Raw genomic sequence first — 20,837 nt, forward strand, 5'->3', positions numbered from 1 at the left:
CCATACCTAAAGATAGTAAAAGCAATATACAGCAAACCAGTAGTCAACATCAAACTAAATGGAGAGAAACTTGAAGCAATCCCACTAAAATCAGCAACTCAACAAGGCTGGACCTCTCTCCATATCTTTTCAATATAGTACTTGAAGTTCTAGCTAGAGCAATTAAACAACATAAGGAGGACAAACTATCACTATTTGCCGATGATATGATAATATACTTAAGTGACCCAAAAACTCCACCCAAGACCTCCTACAGCTGATAAACAACTTCAGCAATGTGGCCAGTTATAAAATCAACTCAAACAAATCAGTAGCCTTCCTATACTCAAAAGATAACCTTTTGGTCCAAAACTTCTGATAGTTTCACTGTATCTCTGTTTAGTTTGTGTTTCCCTGATCTGTCCATTGAGGAGAGTGGGGTGTTGAAGACACCCACAATTATTTTGTGAGGTGCAATGTGTGCTTTAAACTTTAGTAAACTTTAGTAAAGTTTCTTTTACAAACGAGGGTACCCTTGTATTTGAAGCATAGGTGTTCACAATTGAGTGTACTTCTCGGTAGATTTTTCCTTTGAAGAGTATAAAGTGTCCTTCTGTGTGTTTTTGATGACTTTTGGTCAAAAGTCTATTTTATTGGATACTAGAATGGCTACTCCAGCTTGTTTCCTGGGACCATTGTCTCGGAAATTTTTTTTCTTGCCTTTTACTCTGAGGTAGTATTTGTTTTTGACACTGAGATGCATTTCCTGTATGCAGCAAAATGTTGGGTCCTGTTTATATATCCAGACTGTTAATTTAGGCCTTTTTATTGGAATTGAGTCCATTTATGTTAAGAGATATTAAGGAATGTGATTTTTGCTTCCTGCTATTTTTGATATAATTTTTATGTTTGTGTGGTTATCTTCTTTCGGGTTTGTTGAAAAAAAGATTAATTTCTTGCTTTTTCTAGTATGTAGTTTCTATCCTTTTATTGGCATTTTCCATTCATTATCCTTTGAAGTGCTGCATTTGTAGAAAAATATTGTGTAAATTTGTTTTTGTCATGGAATTCCTTGGTTTCTCCATCTATGGGGATTGAGAGTTTTGCTGGGTATAGTAATCTTGGCTGACAATTGTGTTCTTTTAGAGTCTGCATGAGATCTGCCCAGTATCTTCTAGACTTAATGGCCTCTGGTGAGAAATCTGGTGTAATTCTGATATGTCTATCTTTATATTTTACTTCACCTTTTTCCTTTACTGCTTTCAATAATCTTTCTTTGTTTAGTACATTTGGTGTTTTAATTATTATGTGATGGAAGGAATTTCTTTTCTGGTCTAATCTATCTGGAGTTCTGTCCCTTTATGTTCATGGGTATCTCTTTCTTTAGGTTAGGGAAGTTTTCTTCTAGAATTTTGTTGAAGAATTTTACTGCCCCTTTAAGTTGGAAATCTTCACTTTCTTCTATTCCTATAATCCTTAGGTTTGGTCTCCTCATTTTGTCTTGGATTTCCTGGATATTTGGGGTCAGGAACTTTTTGCATTTTTCATTTTCTTTAATTGTTGTGTCAATGCTTTCTATGGTACCTTCTGCATCAGAGATTCTCTCCTCTATCTCTTGTATTCTGTTGCTGATGCTTGAACCCATGACTCCTGTCTTCTTTTCTAGGTTTTCTATGTCCAGAGTTGTTTTCCTTTGTGATTTCTTTATTGTTTCTACCTCCATTTTTAGATCCTGAATGGTCTTGTTCAATTCCTTCACCTGTTTTCTTGTGTTTTCCTTTAGTTCTTTAAGATCTTCTCCGTGTTTACTTGTATTCTCCTCGATTTCTTTAAGGGAATTATTTATGTCCTTCTTGAAGCTCTCCATCAGCATTATGTGCTGTGATTTTAAATCCAGATCATGCTTTTCTGGTATGCTGGGGTATCCAGGTCTTGCTATTGTGGGAAAATTGGGTTCAGATGGTGCCATATTTCCTCAATTTCTGTTAGTAACATTCGTACATTTGCCTTTTGCCATCTGGTTATCTTTGGTGTTAGTTGGTCCTGCTGTCACTGGCTGGTGCTTGTCCCTTCTGTGTGCCTGTAAGCCTATCTCAGCACCCTTGGGAAACCAGCTTTCCCCCTGGCACAGAGTGCTTTGGGGCTGCCCAGCTCCTGGGTACAGGTGGGCCCCTAGTGGGCCATCTCGAAAGTGATCTTACACTTGGGTTTTCTCTGTATTCCTGGCTGTAACAGCCTGTTCAATTGCAGGAGTGAAGATGGTAGCCTTACCTCTACCACCAACTCCCTGCAGAGCAGATGTCCCTTAGCAGGACATGTGCACATATGGCTGTGGCAGTGCTGCCCAGCTCCTGGGAGCAGGTGGTACCCTGGTGGGCTGTATCCCAAGTGATCTTAGACTTGGGTGTTCCCTGTGTACCTCACTCATTCAGTTTTTGAAGTTCAATTTCCTATAGCATGCTGCTATGAAGTTGTTAGTGTATTCTCTATTCTATCTATTTAAGTGAGCTTAATGATTTCTAGAATACCCTTTTCCCACATCATCATAAGACAGTGTTAAGAAAAAGGAGATTTGATTGAGATTTATAACATAGAAATGAAGTTCTTGGTCAATTAATCACAAACTGGAAAGAAACCCACTGACAAAGATGTATTAATGTATTAGCATTGATGTGTCAGCTTTCTATGTAGGGAGGAGTCATGAAGTTCAGTCAGCTCATGCTTAATATACTCCCTGCATGCAGGTTCTGTGTGCATGGGATCTCAGCACAGATGGCAGCAGCTTCTGTTTATCTGTATCATTAAGGTTAAAAATGGTTTTAGAGTCTCCTCACCCAGTCTCTTTCAGTTTCTCATTTCTCTCTCCATCTTATATCTATTTTTTATTTTTTCAGCATAGTTACTTACCTGACCTTTAGCCATCTGACACACAACCCTCAACACAAACGCAAATGTGTTACATGGACGTTCCTATAACAAACAATCATGTAACAGGGTTACTACAGATGTCTTCAACAATAATCTAAAGCAAATGGGACTAGGTTTCAGACAAGCCATGAGGAGCACTGGAGGGGATTGAGAAAATGAACAGTGCATGCTGATGGTATGCAAGGTGATTCAAGCACAAGTAAAATATTGGAAATTTTTTTTTTATTTTTTTTATTATTCGATATAATTTATTTACATTTCAAATGATTTCCCCTTTTCTAGCCCCCCCACTCCCCGAAAGTCCCGCAAGCCCCCTTCTCTTCCCCTGTCCTCCCACCCACCCCTTCCCACTTCCCCGTTCTGGTTTTGCTGAATACTGTTTCACTGAGTCTTTCCAGAACCAGGTGCCACTCCTCCTTTCTTCTTGTACCTCATTTGATGTGTGGATTATGTTTTGGGTATTCCAGTTTTCTAGGTTAATATCCACTTATTAGTGAGTGCATACCATGATTCACCTTTTGAGTCTGGGTTACCTCACTTAGTATGATATTCTCTAGCTCCATCCATTTGCCTAAGAATTTTATGAATTCATTGTTTCTAATGGCTGAATAGGACTCCATTGTGTAGATATACCACATTTTTTGCATCCACTCTTCTGTTGAGGGATACCTGGGTTCTTTCCAGCATCTGGCAATTACAAATAGGGCTGCTATGAACATAGTAGAACATGTATCCTTATTACATGGTGGGGAGTCTTCTGGGTATATGCCCAGGAGTGGTATAGCAGGATCTTCTGGAAGTAAGGTGCCCAGTTTTCGGAGGAACCGCCAGACTGATTTCCAGAGTGGTTGTACCAATTTGCAACCCCACCAGCAGTGGAGGAGTGTTCCCCTTTCTCCACACCCTCTCCAACACCTGCTGTCTCCTGAATTTTTAATCTTAGCCATTCTGACTGGTGTAAGATGAATTCTTAGGGTTGTTTTGATTTGCATTTCCCTAATGACTAATGAAGTTGAGCATTTTTTAAGATGCTTCTCCGCCATCCGAAGTTCTTCAGGTGAGAATTCTTTGTTTAACTCTGTACCCCATTTTTTAATAGGGTTGTTTGGTTTTCTGGAGTCTAACTTCTTGAGTTCTTTATATATATTGGATATTAGCCCTCTATCTGATGTAGGATTGGTGAAGATCTTTTCCCAATTTGTTGGTTGCCGATTTGTCCTCTTGATGGTGTCCTTTGCCTTACAGAAACTTTGTAATTTTATGAGGTCCCATTTGTCAATTCTTGCTCTTAGAGCATACGCTATTGGTGTTCTGTTCAGAAACTTTCTCCCTGTACCAATGTCCTCAAGGGTCTTCCCCAGTTTCTTTTCTATTAGCTTCAGAGTGTCTGGCTTTATGTGGAGGTCCTTGATCCATTTGGATTTGAGCTTAGTACAAGGAGACAAGGATGGATCAATTCGCATTCTTCTGCATGCTGACCTCCAGTTGAACCAGCACCATTTGTTGAAAAGGCTATCTTTTTTCCATTGGATGTTTTCAGCCTCTTTGTCGAGGATCAAGTGGCCATAGGTGTGTGGGTTCATTTCTGGATCTTCAATCCTGTTCCATTGATCCTCCTGCCTGTCACTGTACCAATACCATGCAGTTTTTAACACTATTGCTCTGTAGTATTGCTTGAGGTCAGGGATACTGATTCCCCCAGATTTCCTTTTGTTGCTGAGAATAGTTTTAGCTATCCTGGGTTTTTTGTTGTTCCAGATGAATTTGATAATTGCTCTTTCTAACTCTGTGAAGAATTGAGTTGGGATTTTGATTGGTATTGCATTGAATCTGTATAGTGCTTTAGGCAAAATGGCCATTTTAACTATATTGATTCTACCGATCCATGAGCATGGGAGGTTTTCCCATTTTTTGAGGTCTTCTTCCATTTCCTTCTTCAGAGTCTTGAAGTTCTTGTCATACAGATCTTTCACTTGTTTGGTAAGAGTCACCCCAAGATACTTTATACTGTTTGTGGCTATTGTGAAGGGGGTCATTTCCCTAACTTCTTTCTCAGCCTGCTTATCCTTTGAGTATAGGAAGGCCACTGATTTGCTTGAGTTGATTTTATAACCTGCCACTTTGCTGAAGTTGTTTATCAGCTGTAGGAGTTCTCTAGTGGAGTTCTTTCGGTCACTTAGGTAGACGATCATGTTGTCTGCAAATAATGATAGTTTGACTTCTTCCTTTCCAATTTGTATCCCTTTGACCTCCTTATGTTGTCGAATTGCCCGAGCTAGTACCTCAAGTACAATATTGAAAAGATAAGGAGAAAGGGGGCAGCCTTGTCTGGTCCCTGATTTCAGTGGGATTGCTTCAAGTTTCTCTCCATTTAGTTTGATGCTGGCTACCGGTTTGCTGTATATTGCTTTTACTATGTTTAGGTATGGGCCTTGAATTCCTGTTCTCTCCAAGACTTTAAGCATGAAGGGATGCTGAATTTTGTCAAATGCTTTTTCAGCATCCAATGAAATGACCATGTGGTTTTGTTCTTTGAGTTTGTTTATGTAGTAGATTGTATTGATGGATTTCCGTATATTGAACCAACCCTGCATTCCCGGGATAAAGCCTACTTGATCATGTTGTATGATCGTTTTGATGTGTTCTTGGATTCGGTTGGCAAGAATTTTATTGAGTATTTTTGCATCGATGTTCATAAGGGAAATTGGTCTGAAGTTCTCTTTCTTTGTTGGATCTTTTTGTGGCTTTGGTATCAGCGTAATTGTGGCTTCGTAGAAGGAATTGGGTAGTGTTCCTTCTGTTTCTATTTTGTGGAATAGTTTGAAGAGTATTGGTGTTAACTCTTCTTTGAAGGTCTGGTAGAATCCTGCACTGAAGCCATCTGGTCCTGTGCTTTTTTTGGTTGGAAGACTTTCTATGACTCCTTCTATTTCTTTAGGCATTATGGGACTGTTTAGATGGTCTAGTTGGTCCTGATTTAATTTTGGTATTTGGTATCTGTCAAGGAAATTGTCCATTTCCTCCAGATTCTCCAGTTGTGTTGAGTATAGGCTCTTGTAGTAGGATCTGATGATTTTTTGGATTTCCTCAGTTTCCGTTGTTATATCTCCCTTTTCATTTCTAAGTTTGTTAATTTGGATACTTTCTCTGTGCCCTTTGGTCATTCTGGCTAAGGGTTTATCTATCTTGTTGATTATCTCAAAGAACCAGCTCCTGGTATTGTTGATTTTTTGTATGGTTCTCTTTGTTTCTACTTGATTGATTTCGGTCCTGAGTTTGATGATTTCCTGCCTTCTACTCCTCCTGGGCGAAATGGCTTCTTTTTGTTCTAGGGCTTTCAGGTGTGTCATTAAGCTGGTAATGTATGCTCTCTCCATTTTCTTTTTGGAGGCACTCAGGGCTATGAGTTTTCCTCTTAGCACTGCTTTCATTGTGTCCCATAAATTTGGGTATGTTGTGTTTTCATTTTCATTGTGTTCTAAAAAGTCTTTAATTTCTTTCTTTATTTCTTCCTTGACCAAGGTATCATTGAGTAGAGTATTGTTCAGTTTCCACGTGTATGTGGGCTTTCTGTTGTTTCTGTTGCTATTGAAGACCACTTTTACTCCATAGTGATCAGATAGGAGGCATGGGATTAGTTCTATCTTCTTATATTTGTTGAGGTCTGTCTTGTGACCAATTATATGGTCGATTTTGGAGAAGGTACCATGAGGTGCTGAGAAAAAGGTATATTCTTTTGTTTTAGGATAGAATGTTCTATATATATCTGTTAAATCTACTTGGTCCAAAGCTTCAATTAGTTTCATTGTGTCCCTGTTTAGTTTCTGTTTTCCTGATCGGTCCATTGAGGAAAGTGCAGTGTTGAAGTCACCCACAATTATTGTGTTAGGTGCAATGTGTGCTTTTAGTTTTAATAAAGTTTCTTTTACGAAAGAGGGTGCCCTTGCATTTGGGGCATAGATGTTCAGGGTTGACAGTTCTTCTTTTTGTATTTTTCCTTTGACCAGCAAGAAGTGTCCCTCAGGGTCTCTTTTGATGACTTTGGGTTGAAAGTCAATTTTATCTGATATTAAAATGGCTACTCCAGCTTGTTTCCTGAGACCATTTGCTTGTAAAATTGTCTTCCAGCCTTTTACTCTAAGGTAGTGTTTGTCTTTGACCCTGAGGTGTGTTTCCTGTAAGCAGCAAAATGTAGGGTCCTGTTTACATATCCATTCAGTTAGTCTGTGTCTTTTTATTGGGGCATTAAGTCCATTGATGTTAAGAGATATTAAGGAATAGTGATTGTTACTTCCTGTCATTTTTGAGGTTATTTTTTAAATTTGAATGCTTAACTTCTTTTGGGTTTGATGAAAGGTTACTATCTTGCTTTTTCCAGGGTGAAGTTTCCCTCCTTGTATTGGTGTTGTCCTCCTATTATCCTTTTTAGGGCCGGGTTTGTGGATAGATATTGGGTAAACTTGGTTTTGTCATGAAATATCTTAGTTTCTCCATCTATGGTGATTGAGAGTTTTGCTGGATATAGTAGTTTTGGTTGGCATTTGTGTTCTCTTAGAGTCTGCATGAGATCTGCCCAGGACCTTCTAGCCTTCATAGTCTCAGGTGAAAAGTCTGCTGTGATTCTGATAGGTCTTCCTTTATATGTTACTTGGCCTTTTTCTCTTACTGCCTTTAGTATTCTTTCTTTGTTTAGAACATTTGGTGTTTTGATTATTATGTGATGGGAAGTATTTCTGTTCTGGTCCAGTCTGTTTGGAGTTCTGTAGGCTTCTTGTATATTCATGGGCATCTCTCTCTTTAGGTTAGGGAAGTTTTCTTCCATAATTTTATTGAAGATATTTGCTGGCCCTTTAAGTTGTAAGACGTCTCCCTTTGAGTTTTCTTAGTTGTTTCTACTTCTGATTTTAGATCCTGGATGGTTTTGCTTAGCTCCTTCACTTGCATGTTTGTGTTTTCCTGTAATTCTTTAAGAGATTTTTGTGTTTCGTCTTTCATGACCTCAGCCTGTTGACCAAAGTTCTCCTGTATTTCTTTAGGAGATTTTTGTGTTTCGTCTTTCATGACCTCACTCTCATCTATGCCTATAATCCTTAGGTTTGGTCTTCTCATTGTGTCCTGGATTTCCTGGATATTTTGGGTTACAAGCTTTTTGCATTTTTCATTTTCTTTAACTGTTGAGTCCATGGTTTCTATGGAATCTTCAGCATCTGAGATTCTTTCTTCTATCTCTTGTATTCTGTTGTTGATATTTGCATCTCTGTCCCCTGATTTCTTCCCAAGGCTTTCTATCTCCAAAGTTGTCTCCCTTTGAGTTTTCTTAGTTGTTTCTACTTCTGATTTTAGATCCTGGATGGTTTTGCTTAGCTCCTTCACTTGCATGTTTGTGTTTTCCTGTAATTCTTTAAGAGATTTTTGTGTTTCGTCTTTCATGACCTCAGCCTGTTGACCAAAGTTCTCCTGTATTTCTTTAGGAGATTTTTGTGTTTCGTCTTTCATGACCTCAGCCTTTTGACCAAAGTTCTCCTGTATTTCTTTAAGTGTTTTTTGTATTTCCTCCTTGTTGGCTTTTGTATTCTCCTGGATTTCTTTCAATGATTTTTGTGTTTCCCTTGCAAGGGCTTCTAACTTTTGATCCATTTTCTCCTGAATTTCTTTATGTATGTCCTTCATGTGTTCCTGTACCAGCATCATGACCAGTGATTTTAAATCCAAATCTTGTTTTACTGGTGTGATGGGGTATCCAGGACATGTTGGTAGAGGAGAATTGGGTTCAGATGTTGCCATATTGCCTTGATTTCTGTTAGTGACGTTCCTGCGTTTGCCTTTTGCCATCTAGTTCTCACTGGTGTTAGTTTATCTTGTCAGTGCTGGACTCACCAGTGCAAGCTGCCCCTTCCCAGTTGGCCTCTGGTGCCCAGCTTACCTCCTGCACTGCTTGTAGACAGTGTGCTGCTGCCCAGGCTGTTCAGATCCCAAAGCAGGCACCCGAAGGCTCCCGCTGGGGCCCGCTGGATTCACTGGAGCACACTGACTTCTCCCAGCTGGCAGCCCGGAAGCCCAGCTAGCCACTTGCAGGACTTGGAGATGTAATGCTGCCGCCCAGACTGATCTGGATCCAGAAGCAGAGAGAGTAGAGCTAAGGGCTTCTGCCTGAGGCCTTGCCCCAGATTGTGTCTGTGGACCAGATGGAGCCTGTGTGCACCCCCAGGGAGTGCCGACGGTGTATGCTACTGTGACCTCCCCTGTGTTCCGCTCACTCCGCTGGGCAGCCGATCCGCCAACCGGGCTGTCGCACACAAGATTAGCCTGGCCGCCCAGTCCCTGAGTCCAGTCAAAAGCCTGGGAAGCCAAGGTCCGAGCAAAGTTCCCCTAGGGCTATGACTGTTAATTGGGTCTGCCAGGTGACTAGGATGGCGGGCGTGCGCGCCCGTGCTCCCTGAAAGCGCAGGGAGAGTCTGCTTTGCTAACAATCACCTGGGCGGGTTGACTCACAGATGGCCCACCAAGCCGCCCAGTTCTTGGGGTCAGTCCTGTGCCTTTTGGGGCCTGGACCCCCGCTTTGTTAGCCTTAGGCTATGCCTGTTACAGGTCTGCCTGCCTGAGCTCTCTGTCGTCCTGCAGGCAAAATGGCGGCGGCGCGCTCGCAGGCCTGGGCAAAAAAACCTCCTGGCTGGGTTGGCACCCCGATGGCCCCCCGACCCGCCCAGGCCCTGGGTGCAGGCCAACGCCCGTCGGGCTCAGACCACCGCGGTGTTGGCCTCGGATTATGTTTGTGTACCTCAGTCTGTCCGATCCCTGGAGTACGGAACCAAGATGGCTGCACCTCTCCTGACTGGTGGGAGGCTGAGTTCTGAAGTGGCCTCCGTGCAGGACAGGCGCAGCACAACTGCAGCTGCTTGCTGCCCGGCTGGTCAGCGAAGGTCAGTGGTCGTGGGCGCAGGGCCTAACTGGTCCCTGTGATGCCTTGGTTCCACTGCTGATGGCCCTTCAGCTGGAGCAGCCACTGCTGCAGCTGCCGCCGCCGCCGCCGCCCGCATCTTAAATATTGGAAATTTTGAGTGAGAAAATTTTATAGTATAATGTATGGCAAGAGAAGGGATGAATTTAGCAATATTATTACTGATATAATGTGGATAATATATATTTAGGAAATTGCTTAAGACAAATAAGAAAAGGCAGAATATAGGAAGTATCAACTAATTGACTTTAGCTATGTATAATTTGTTATAGACAGATGAAGGTGAGCTGAGAAATAAACTATTCAATGTTTTATCAGAAATTATAAAATATTTAAGGGTCTAAGGCCCTTTTTTTGAACATAAACATTCAAAAATTCATAAGCAAAACTTTTCAACTGAAAAAGTATAGTAAACCTTAGGGAAGAAGTAAAATCCCTAGTTTTGTCAGAAAAATTTGGCCTCTAGGCAGATCATAGATGATGATAAAACTATGACTTTAAATCCTTTTTAAGGAATTTATCAAAACCTAAGTTGGTATTTGGAGATTCTTTGACAGAGATTAAAAATAAATAAATAAAGTTTCTCAAGGCTTTGGAAATGTGCTCTGAGGATAGCTATCCTCAGATATCTTTACATAAAAAGTTTCTAATGGCCTATATTTCACCAAAGATGCTTGTACATCCATGCCTATTCACAATAGTATGGAACTTGAATCAACCTAGATGTCAGTCATCAAATAAGTGGATCACAGAACCCAGAAGAGATAAGGAACACTCTATATTCTTCAAAAGAAATCCCACCAAAAGAGTATTACAATTCTTAATATATATGCATCAAACACAACAGCATCAAGTTCATAAAAGAGAGACTCTAACAGTTTAAAGCACACATTGACCTTCTCACACTGATAAGAGAGACTTCAATACTTGTTTAAAAAATGGAGTTAATTTCAATATTCTTCAAATTATTCCACTAAATAGAGACAAATGAACATTGCTCCATTCATTTTATGAGGTCACCCTTACCTTACACCCAAACCACATTGAACCATCAAACAAAGATAATTGCAGACCAGTTTCCCTTATGAATATGGACATAAAAAATCAAGAAAATACTTAGAAAGAGACTAAATAAACACATCAATAAGATAATCCACAAGTTCAAATTAGGCTTTTTCCAAGAGATGCAAGGATAGCTTAATAAAAAATAATAGTAAACAAAATCCACTATGTAAACAAACTGAAAGAAAATATAAACACATTATCATCTTATTAATGCAGAAGCAATATTTGAATAAGTCCCACTCACCTTTTCTAATAAAAATCTTTAGAGATTAAGGATACAATGAACATATCTAGACAGAAAAAAAAGGCAACTTATGGTGAGCTTATAGCCAACATAAAATTAAATGGAGAGGAAATCAGAGCAACTACATTTAAATCAGCAAAAGGACAAGGCTTTCTATTGGCTCAATATATATATTCACTATTGTCCTTTAAATTTTAGCTAGATCAATGAGAGAGCTGAAGAAGATCAAAAGATAGAGACAGTAAAGGGACATATCAAAATATTGTTATTTTCAAATTATATGATAATATACATACGTAGACCTTCAATCCCAGCAGAAAACTTTTGCAGCTAACAAACACCTTCAGTGAAGTAGTTTGCTTCAAAAAAATAACTGAAAGAAATTAGTATTCTTTCTATATACAAATGGTTTAGTGAACAAAAAGAGAAGTGAGAGAAATAACAATTTTCACAATACCCTTATATAATATAAAATATATTGGGGCACTAAAAAAGTAAGTGAGAAACTTATATGATAAAAATTAAGACATTAAAGAAATATAAGAATGAATCAGAAATAAAAAGATACTCCAGGGTCATCAACCTGTATAATTAATATTTAAAAAACTGACCATTGTACTAAGAACAACATATAGATGCAATGTAATCCCTATCAAAATTTCAACACAATTTGTTTCTTTTAATTTTATTTAATCATATTTTTTGTACTCCAGATTTTATCCCCTTCCTGGTCTACCCTCTGACTGTTCCACATCCCATACCTAATTGCCCAGTTTCACTAGGATGTCCCCAGCCCCCAGCCCCCACTGTACCAGACTGCTCTCCTCCCTGGGGCCTCCAGTCTCTTGAGGGTTAGGTGAATCTTCTCCAACTGAACCCAGACCCAGTATTCCTCTGCTGTATATATGTTGGGAGCTTTGTATCAATTGGCCAACACAATTCTTTATAAAATGTAAAAGATAAATTTTCAGTTTCATATAGAAACACACAAAAAAACATACAAAGATAGCTAAAACAAATCTGAATAATTAATGAACTGATAAAAGTATTATCATTCCTAACTTCAAATTACACTGCAGGGCTATAGTAGTAAAAACACCCAATTATTGGTGCCAAACATACATAGTCTTCTAATTGAAGACCCAGACCTATTTCTACACTCCTATGAAGACCTAGTTTTTTGATAAAGAAGCCATAAATTTATACTGAATAAAAATACAGACTATTTAATAAATGGTACTTGTCATTCTAGATAGATTCAGGCTGAAGAATCCTATTAAATCAATAATTACCACATTGCAAAAAACTCATTATCAAATTAATCAAATCTATCACCATAAATCCAGATACACTGAAAATAATGGGTGAGGAAGTAAGAAATAATCTAGAACTCATTGGCACAAGAGAAGATTTTCTGACTGGACAACTACTAGCACAAACACTAAGGTCAACAATTACTAAATGGGATCTCATGAAATTTAGCATATTAAGAGCAGCCAAAGTCACTATCATTTGGACAAAGAAGCAGACTATAGAATGATTTTTTTTTTTTTTACTAATTACACATTTGGTAAATGGTTAACATCCAAAATATATAAATACCAAAATATCAAAAAAGTAGATGTGGGTGGGAGGACAGGGGGTGAGAAAGGGGCTTACGGGACTTTCGGGGAGTGGGAGGCTAGAAAAAGGGGAAATCATTTGAAATGTAAATAAAAAGTATATCGAATAAAATAAAATGTTAAGGAAACAAATAACCCAATTTAAAAAGTTATAAACAACTAAATAGAACATTCTCTAAATATCAAGTGACTGTACATGTGTGGGTTTTTTTTCCAGGTCTTCAGTTCTATTCTATTGATCTTCCTGCCTGTCTGCATACCAATACCAAACAGTGTTTATCACTATCGCTCTGTAGTAGAGCTTTAGGTCAGGGATGGTGATTCCCCCATAATATCTTTTGTTGTAGAGAATAGTTTTTGCTATCCTGGGTTTTTGTTATTCCAGATGAATTTGAGAATTGCTTTTTCTAGATCTATGAAGAATTGATTTAAGATTTTGATGGAGATTAGATTGAAGCTGTAGATTGCTTTCAGCAAGATGGCTAATTTTACTATATTGATCCTGCCAATCCATGAACATGGGAGATCTTTCCATCTTTTGAGATTTTCTTCGATTTCTTTCTTCAGAGGCTTAAATTCCATGTCATATAGACCCTTCACTTGCTTTGTCAGGGTCACACCTAGGTATGAAATATTATTTGTGACTATTGTAAAGGGTGTCATTTCCCTTATTTCTTTCTCATCTTGTTTATCCTTTGAGTAGAGGAAGACTATTGACTTGATTGAGTTCATTTTATATCCAGCCACTTTGCTGAAGTTGTTTATCAGCTTTAGGAGTTCCTTGGTGGAAGTCTTGGAGTCACTTAAGTATACTATCATATCATCTGCAAATAGTGATAGTTTGACTTCTTCCTTTCCAATTTGTATTCCTTTTACCTCTTTTTGCTTCCTGATTGCTCTGGCTAGGACTTCAAGTACTATATTGAATAGATAGGGAGAAAGTGGGCAGCCTTGTCTGGTCCCTGATTTTAGTGGGATTGCCTCAAGTTTCTCTCCATTTAGTTTGATGTTGGCAACCAGTTTGCAATATATTGTTTTCATTACATGTACAGTCACTTGATATTTGACAAAGGAGCTAAAAAAATCCAGTGGAAAAAAAGACAGCATTTTTTAACAAATGGTACTAGATCAACTGGAGGTCTACATGCAGAAAAATGCAAATCGATCTGTTCTTATATCCTTGTACAAAGCTCAAGTCCAAGTGGATAAAAGATTTACACATAAAATCACACACTCTGAAGCATATAGAGGAGAAAGTGGAGACAAACCTTGAACACATGGGCACAGGGGAAAAGTTTCTGAACAGAAGACCAATGGCTTATGCTCTAAGAACAAGAATCAACAAATGGGACCTCATAAAACTGCAAAGCTTCTGTAAGGCAAAGGATATAGTCAATAGGACAAAACAGCAACCAAAAATTGGGAAAACATCTTTACTAACCCTACATCTGATAGAGGGCTAATATACAACGTATACAAAGAACTCAAGAAGTCAGTCTCCAGAGAATTAAATAACCCTATTAAAAATGGGGTACAGAGCTAAACAGGGAATTCTCAACTGAGGAAACTCAAATGGCTCTAAAGCACCTAAAGAAATGCTCAGCATCCTTAGTTATCAGGGAAATTCAAATCAAAACAACACTGAGATTCCACCTTACACCAGTCAGAATGGCTAAGTTGAAAAACTCAGGGGACAGCAGATGCTGGACAGGATGTGGGGAAAGAGGAACACTTCTCCATTGTTGGTGGGATTGCAAGCTTATAAAACCACTCTGGAAATTAGTTTGGTGATTTCTCAGAAAATTAGACAAAGTACTATCTGTGGACCCAGCTATAGCACTCCTGGGCATATACCCAGAAAGTGCTCCTACATGTAATAAAGACACATGCTCCACTATGTTCATAGCTGCCTTATTTATAATAGCCACAAGCTGGAAAGATCCCAGATGTCCCTCAACAGAAGAATGGATACAGAAACTGTGGTATGTATACACTGTGGAGTACTATTCGGCTATTAAAAACAATGAATTCATGAAATTCTTAGGCAAATGGACGGAACTAGAAAGTGTCATCCTGAGCGAGGTATCCCAGTCAAAAAGAAAGCACATGGTATGCACTCACTAATAAGCAGATGGTAGTTCAAAAGCTCAAAATAAACAAGTTGCAATTCACCCAGCAAAGGAAGCTCCAGAAGAATGACTTAAGTGAGGGAGCTATGGTTCCTCTGAGAAACGGAACAAAATGCTCACAGGAGCAATGCGTGGAGCAGAGTCTGAAGTAAAGGCCACCCAGCGAGTGCCCTACCTGGGGATTCATCCTATAAATAGTCAGCAAACCCAAAACTATGATGAGAAGTATGTACCAAAAGGAGCATGCCATGGCTGTCTCCGGAGGGACCCTGCCAGAGTCTTACGAATTCAGAAGCAGAAATTAGCAATCAAGCTTGGACTGAGCTTGGGGTCCCCAACAGAGGATCTGGAGGGTTGTCCGGAGGAGCTGAAGGGGTTTATAGCCCCATGGGAAAAACAATGACTTCGGACACCCAGACACCCCAAGACTCCCAGGGACTGAATCATCAACCAAGGGGTATACATGGTTCCAGCCAAAAATGTGGCAGAGCAATGGCTTTTTGGGCATCAGTGGGAGGAGTGGTCTTTGGTCAGGTAAAGGCTCAATAGAGGCCACAACAAAGGGAAACAGATGGGGGGGGAAGTTGGTGGGGAGGTGGGACTGTGTTCGGTAGAGGGGCATATACATGGAGGCAGGGGGAGGGAGGAGGGGTAGGGAATCATTGGGGAGGGGGGCTTTTGGGAGGGGGAAATTGGGAAAGGTTTTACCATTGGCAATGTAAATGAAGAAGATACTCAATTAAAAAAAAAAAGAAAATTCTCTAAAGAGGAAACTCAAGCATTGAGAAACTCTTAAAAGAAATGTCCATCAAGCTTAATAATAAGAGAATTCCATATCAAAATTATACTGAGATTTTTATCTTAAACCTTTCTGGATGGCTATGATCAGTGAAAAGACATCTTTAGTTTGGAGTATCCTCAGCCATTTAGAAGGGACTGCAAAGTTAAACAGTTATTATCGAGATCAGTGTGGTGGTTCATTTTCAAGATTGGAATTTATCTACCTCAAGATGCAGTTGTACAGCTCTTAGACATATACCCAATGAATGCTTCATCTTTCACAAAGACACTTGCTCAAACATGTTTATTGATTCTCTATTCATAATAGCCAGAAATTAGAAACAGCCTAGATGTCCCTCAACAGATGAATAGGTAAAGAAAAATGTGTATTACTGAAATATGATATATTCTTTAATATCAATGACTTTCTCAGTCATCATCAGAGAAACTTCCTCCTGCAGCAGATAGAAGCAGAAACAAATACATACACTCACACCAAGAAAATAATGTGGAGAGTGTGAGAACTTGATACACCTAGCCCTAGATGGACATCTCTAACAAATCCCTGTGCTCAGGGCTCAGAAAACCCTGTGAGAGAGAGGAAATGAGAAGTGCTTGAGAGCCAGAGGGGATAGAAGACACCAAGAAAACCATCTCTTCTAAATCAACATGAGCTAAATCTGAGATGAACACAGAGAATCCGATGTAGCATGTACTTTACCTTCATGAATCTACACCATATGGGGTTCTAGAGCTAAATGGAGAACTGGTGGACACATGTCTAATCCATAATCCAGAAGTGATCTATCTCTAATGGATAGTTACTTACAAATGAAAACTTAGTTTCCTTCAAGTGAACTTCACTGGGGACAAAACTGTTTTTTATTTTATTATTAAAATACTGAGTTTATTCATATGTATATTTTTCTCTCTCTCTACCATCTCTATATCTGACCACCACTATTACTATGTCCTATCATAACATTCCATACATACTTAAAAATGAAGTAAAGGGAGGAGTTCCATCCTTGAAAACTAAACAAGTATTTTAGACAACACATTCTTTTTTTTTTTTTACATTCTTTTTTTTCAACTTTTTATTCGATGTAATTTATTTACATTTCAAATGATTTCCCCTTTTCTAGCTCCCCACTCCCCGAAAGTCCCGTAAGACCCCTTCTCTTCCCCTGTCCTCCCACCCACCCCTTCCAACTTCCCCATTCTGGTTTTGCCGAATACTGCTTCACTGAGTCTTTCCAGAACCAGGGGCCACTCCTCCTTTCTTCTTGTACCTCATTTGATATGTGGATTATGTTTTGGGTATTCCAGTTTTTTAGGTTAATATCCACTTATTAGTGAGTGCATACCATGAGTCACCTTTTGAGTCTGGGTTACCTCACTTAGTATGATGTTCTCTAGCTCCATCCATTTGCCTAAGAATTTCATGAATTCATTGTTTCTAATGGCTGAATAGTACTTCATTGTGTAGATATACCACATTTTTGCATCCGCTCTTCTGTTGAGGGATACCTGGGTTCTTTCCAGCATCTGGCAATTATAAATAGGGCTGCTATGAACATAGTAGAGCATGTGTCCTTATTATATGCTGGGGAATCCTCTGGGTATATGCCCAGGAGTGGTATAGCAGGATCTTCTGGAAGTGAGGTGCCCAGTTGTCGGAGGAACCGCCAGACTGATTTCCAGAGTGGTTGTACCAATTTGCAAACCCACCAGCAGTGGAGGAGTGTTCCTCTTTCTCCGCACCCTCTCCAACACCTGCTATCTAAGGAATTTTTAATCTTAGCCATTCTGACTGGTGTAAGATGAAATCTTAGGGTTGTTTTGATTTGCATTTCCCTAATGATTAATGAAGTTGAGCATTTTTTAAGATGCTTCTCTGCCATCCGAATTTCTTCAGGTGAGAATTCCTTGTTTAACTCTGTACCCCATTTTTTAATAGGGTTGTTCGGTTTTCTGGAGTCTAACTTCTTGAGTTCTTTATATATATTGGATATTAGCCCTCTATCTGATGTAGGATTGGTGAAGATATTTTCCCAATTTGTTGGTTGCCGATTTGTCCTCTTGATGGTGTCCTTTGCCTTACAGAAACTTTGTGATTTATGAGGTCCCATTTGTCAATTCTTGCTCTTAGAGCTTACGCTATTGGTGTTCTGTTCAGAAACTTTCTCCCTCTACCGATGTCCTCAAGGGTCTTTCCCAGGTTCTTTTCTATTAGCTTCAGAGTGTCTGGCTTTATGTGGAAGTCCTTGATCCATTTGGATTTGAGCTTAGTACAAGGAGACAAGGATGGATCAATTCGCATTCTTCTGCATGCTGACCTCCAGTTGAACCAGCACCATTTGTTGAAAAGGCTATCTTTTTTCCATTGGATGTTTTCAGCCTCTTTGTCGAGGATCAAGTGGCCATAGGTGTGTGGGTTCATTTCTGGATCTTCAATCCTGTTCCATTGATCCTCCTGCCTGTCACTGTACCAATACCATGCAGTTTTTAACACTATTGCTCTGTAGTATTGCTTGAGGTCAGGGATACTGATTCCCCCAGATTTTCTTTTGTTGCTGAGAATAGTTTTAGCTATCCTGGGTTTTGTGTTGTTCCAGATGAATTTGATAATTGCTCTTTCTAACTCTGTGAAGAATTGAGTTGGGATTTTGATGGGTATTGCATTGAATCTGTATATTGCTTTTGCTTTTGGCAAAATGGCCATTTTAACTATATTGATTCTACCGATCCATGAGCATGGGAGGTTTTCCCATTTTTTGAGGTCTTCTTCCATTTCCTTCTTCAGAGTCTTGAAGTTCTTGTCATACAGTTCTTTCACATGTTTGGTAAGAGTCACCCCAAGATACTTTATACTGTTTGTGGCTATTGTGAAGGGGGTCATTTCCCTAATTTCTTTCTCAGCCTGCTTATCCTTTGAGTATAGGAAGGCCACTGATTTGCTTGAGTTGATTTTATAACCTGCCACTTTGCTGAAGTTGCCAGAGATCTTGAGTAACCTTTTGATCAGTCAGTCATTTGAAAAAAAAATCTTCACATAATTAATTAATAACCTTGGCTTCCACTTTGGGAGACAACCACCTTTTTCTGTAGTTGTTTGCATTTTTGCCTTAATGTCTTCTTCAGAACTAGATCCTATGATGTTTTAGGAGTTTTTTCCTGTTTTTTTTTAAGGACTCTTAAACCTTTGATCTTGGTGTTAATTATTCTCTTCAGTTTCCTATTCATCAAAATCATCATCATCATCTTCATTTTCCTCATCGTCTTCATCAAGTTTTACATTTTTTCTGTGGAACCTTGTTACCACCTCTAGGAACAGATCACTTTCCAGACATGCCTCGGAGTTTTACATCCTCCTCATCTTCATCTTCAGACTCTGCATCTTCCTCTAAAGCTACTAGGTGCTGACTCCTAATGTGCACAGGCCCTGAACCACACTTCAAACTTAAGACCACAGATGGTGTAATTTCAAAGCTCCTTCAGGAAACCATTGGTTGTACATTTTCAGAGTTGCCTGTGTAACTTTAATTGGAATGCCTCCAGAGTTCATTGCTACTGCCTCTAGGATGTGTAATTCATCTTTTGTCCCTGCTCCTAAACTGGCCATTGTTATTTACGATAACTGGGTTCATCTTCATTATTATCCACTTTAAATTGATAGTCCTTGCCTTCCTTTAGTTCACAACCAAAAAGGTAGTTCTGAGGCCTAAGAGGGCTCCTGTCCATGTCCATGATTCCATGAGGTGGAGGCATGCACTTCGGTGTGGAAGAAGCCAGAGGGAAAACAACTGCCTCCTCTTCCACAGAAGAGACATACAGGACGAAATCATGTCAAGGTGCAAGCTGCTCTTAAGTTTAGGATGTATGACCACCAGTAGGTAGCCAAGAGAAAATAATATCAGTATATTCAGAGGCGCTTTGTATATTTATGGGTTACACTTAGTGTGTTCATGGATTTTTTAGTGTTGATCTATACATCTATATATGTTTGTTTTAACTTTACTTGGTCTCTTTTCCTGCTATTTTTTCTAATTCCCATATCTTGTTTTTTTTCTTACCTTGTATCTTATTATTGCCCCTCAGTAACCATTGTGTTCTAATGATAGACATATAGGGGAGGAATCACTATTGGAGGATGGGGGGTGGGGCTGGGGGTGGGGGAGGAACTGCGAGTAGGAGAAGGAGCACAAACCATACTCAGTACATTATATATGGAAAAAATCTATTTTAAATGAAAAGAAAACATATCTTATTTCTACAAATTTACCAAACATTAAAATGTATTTGCATGTATACATTTTGTCTAGTGGAATATAATCCTATTTTGTATATTAAAAGCTTAGAAACAGTTGTATTAGAATTTTTCTATCTCAGAGACAAATGTACATAGGTACACTGATGCTTAATGTAAAAGAAAATGAAGATAATGTTGAAAGCCACTAAGGCAGAACCAGAAACTGAAATGAAATGGAGAATAAAATGAAAACCCTCAAGAGTGAGGAGGCTGGACAGAGAGGCCTTACTGAGCAGCAGTGGGCTAAGTGGACTTGTGAGAGGGGAGAGGGATGCCACGCTCAGTCTCCTGCCTCATCCTGATAGCATGCACAGTTATTTCGAAGATGGGCCATGTGCCTGTGAGGAACTGTATTGATTTTATTAGGTGAAGTAGCTACAGGTAATATAATTCTCTGGGTTCCATACTAGATAATTGGAGAAAAGGAGCTGAGATGAGAGATGAGCACACTCATCATTCACTGTTCTCTGACTGTGAGTGAATTGTAGCCACTAACTTTAAGCTCCCTTGACCTTGATTTCCTCCGCATCATTGGATTAAACTTTACAAGCTGAGCCAAAACAACACTTGTCTTCCATGAACTGCTTTTGTAAACAGCAGTAGAAAAAGAAGGTAAGCAATGAGGAAGAGACATATTAAAAAGGCTAAATAGAAAAAGCTATCACTGTAGACATGAAAGAACCTCGATAAGGCTTATTGTGGGAAATTGTAAGGACTGATAGCCCTACACGTAAGTAAAAGAATTAACATGAGAGACATGCTTTATTGGAAGAGAAAGAACTGGAAATCTTGACATAATAATATAATTTGTTGATAGTAA

The 20,837-nt window shown here is 39.2% G+C and overlaps 1 pseudogene; it reads right to left on the reverse strand.

The window, feature by feature from the left end:
• Positions 1–11,192: 11,192 nt before the first annotated feature.
• On the reverse strand, positions 11,193–19,455 carry LOC127680214 (nucleophosmin-like; annotated as a pseudogene).
• Positions 19,456–20,837: the final 1,382 nt, after the last annotated feature.

The sequence above is a fragment of the Apodemus sylvaticus genome, chromosome 3, assembly GCF_947179515.1.
Source record: "Apodemus sylvaticus chromosome 3, mApoSyl1.1, whole genome shotgun sequence".
NCBI lineage: Eukaryota > Metazoa > Chordata > Mammalia > Rodentia > Muridae > Apodemus > Apodemus sylvaticus.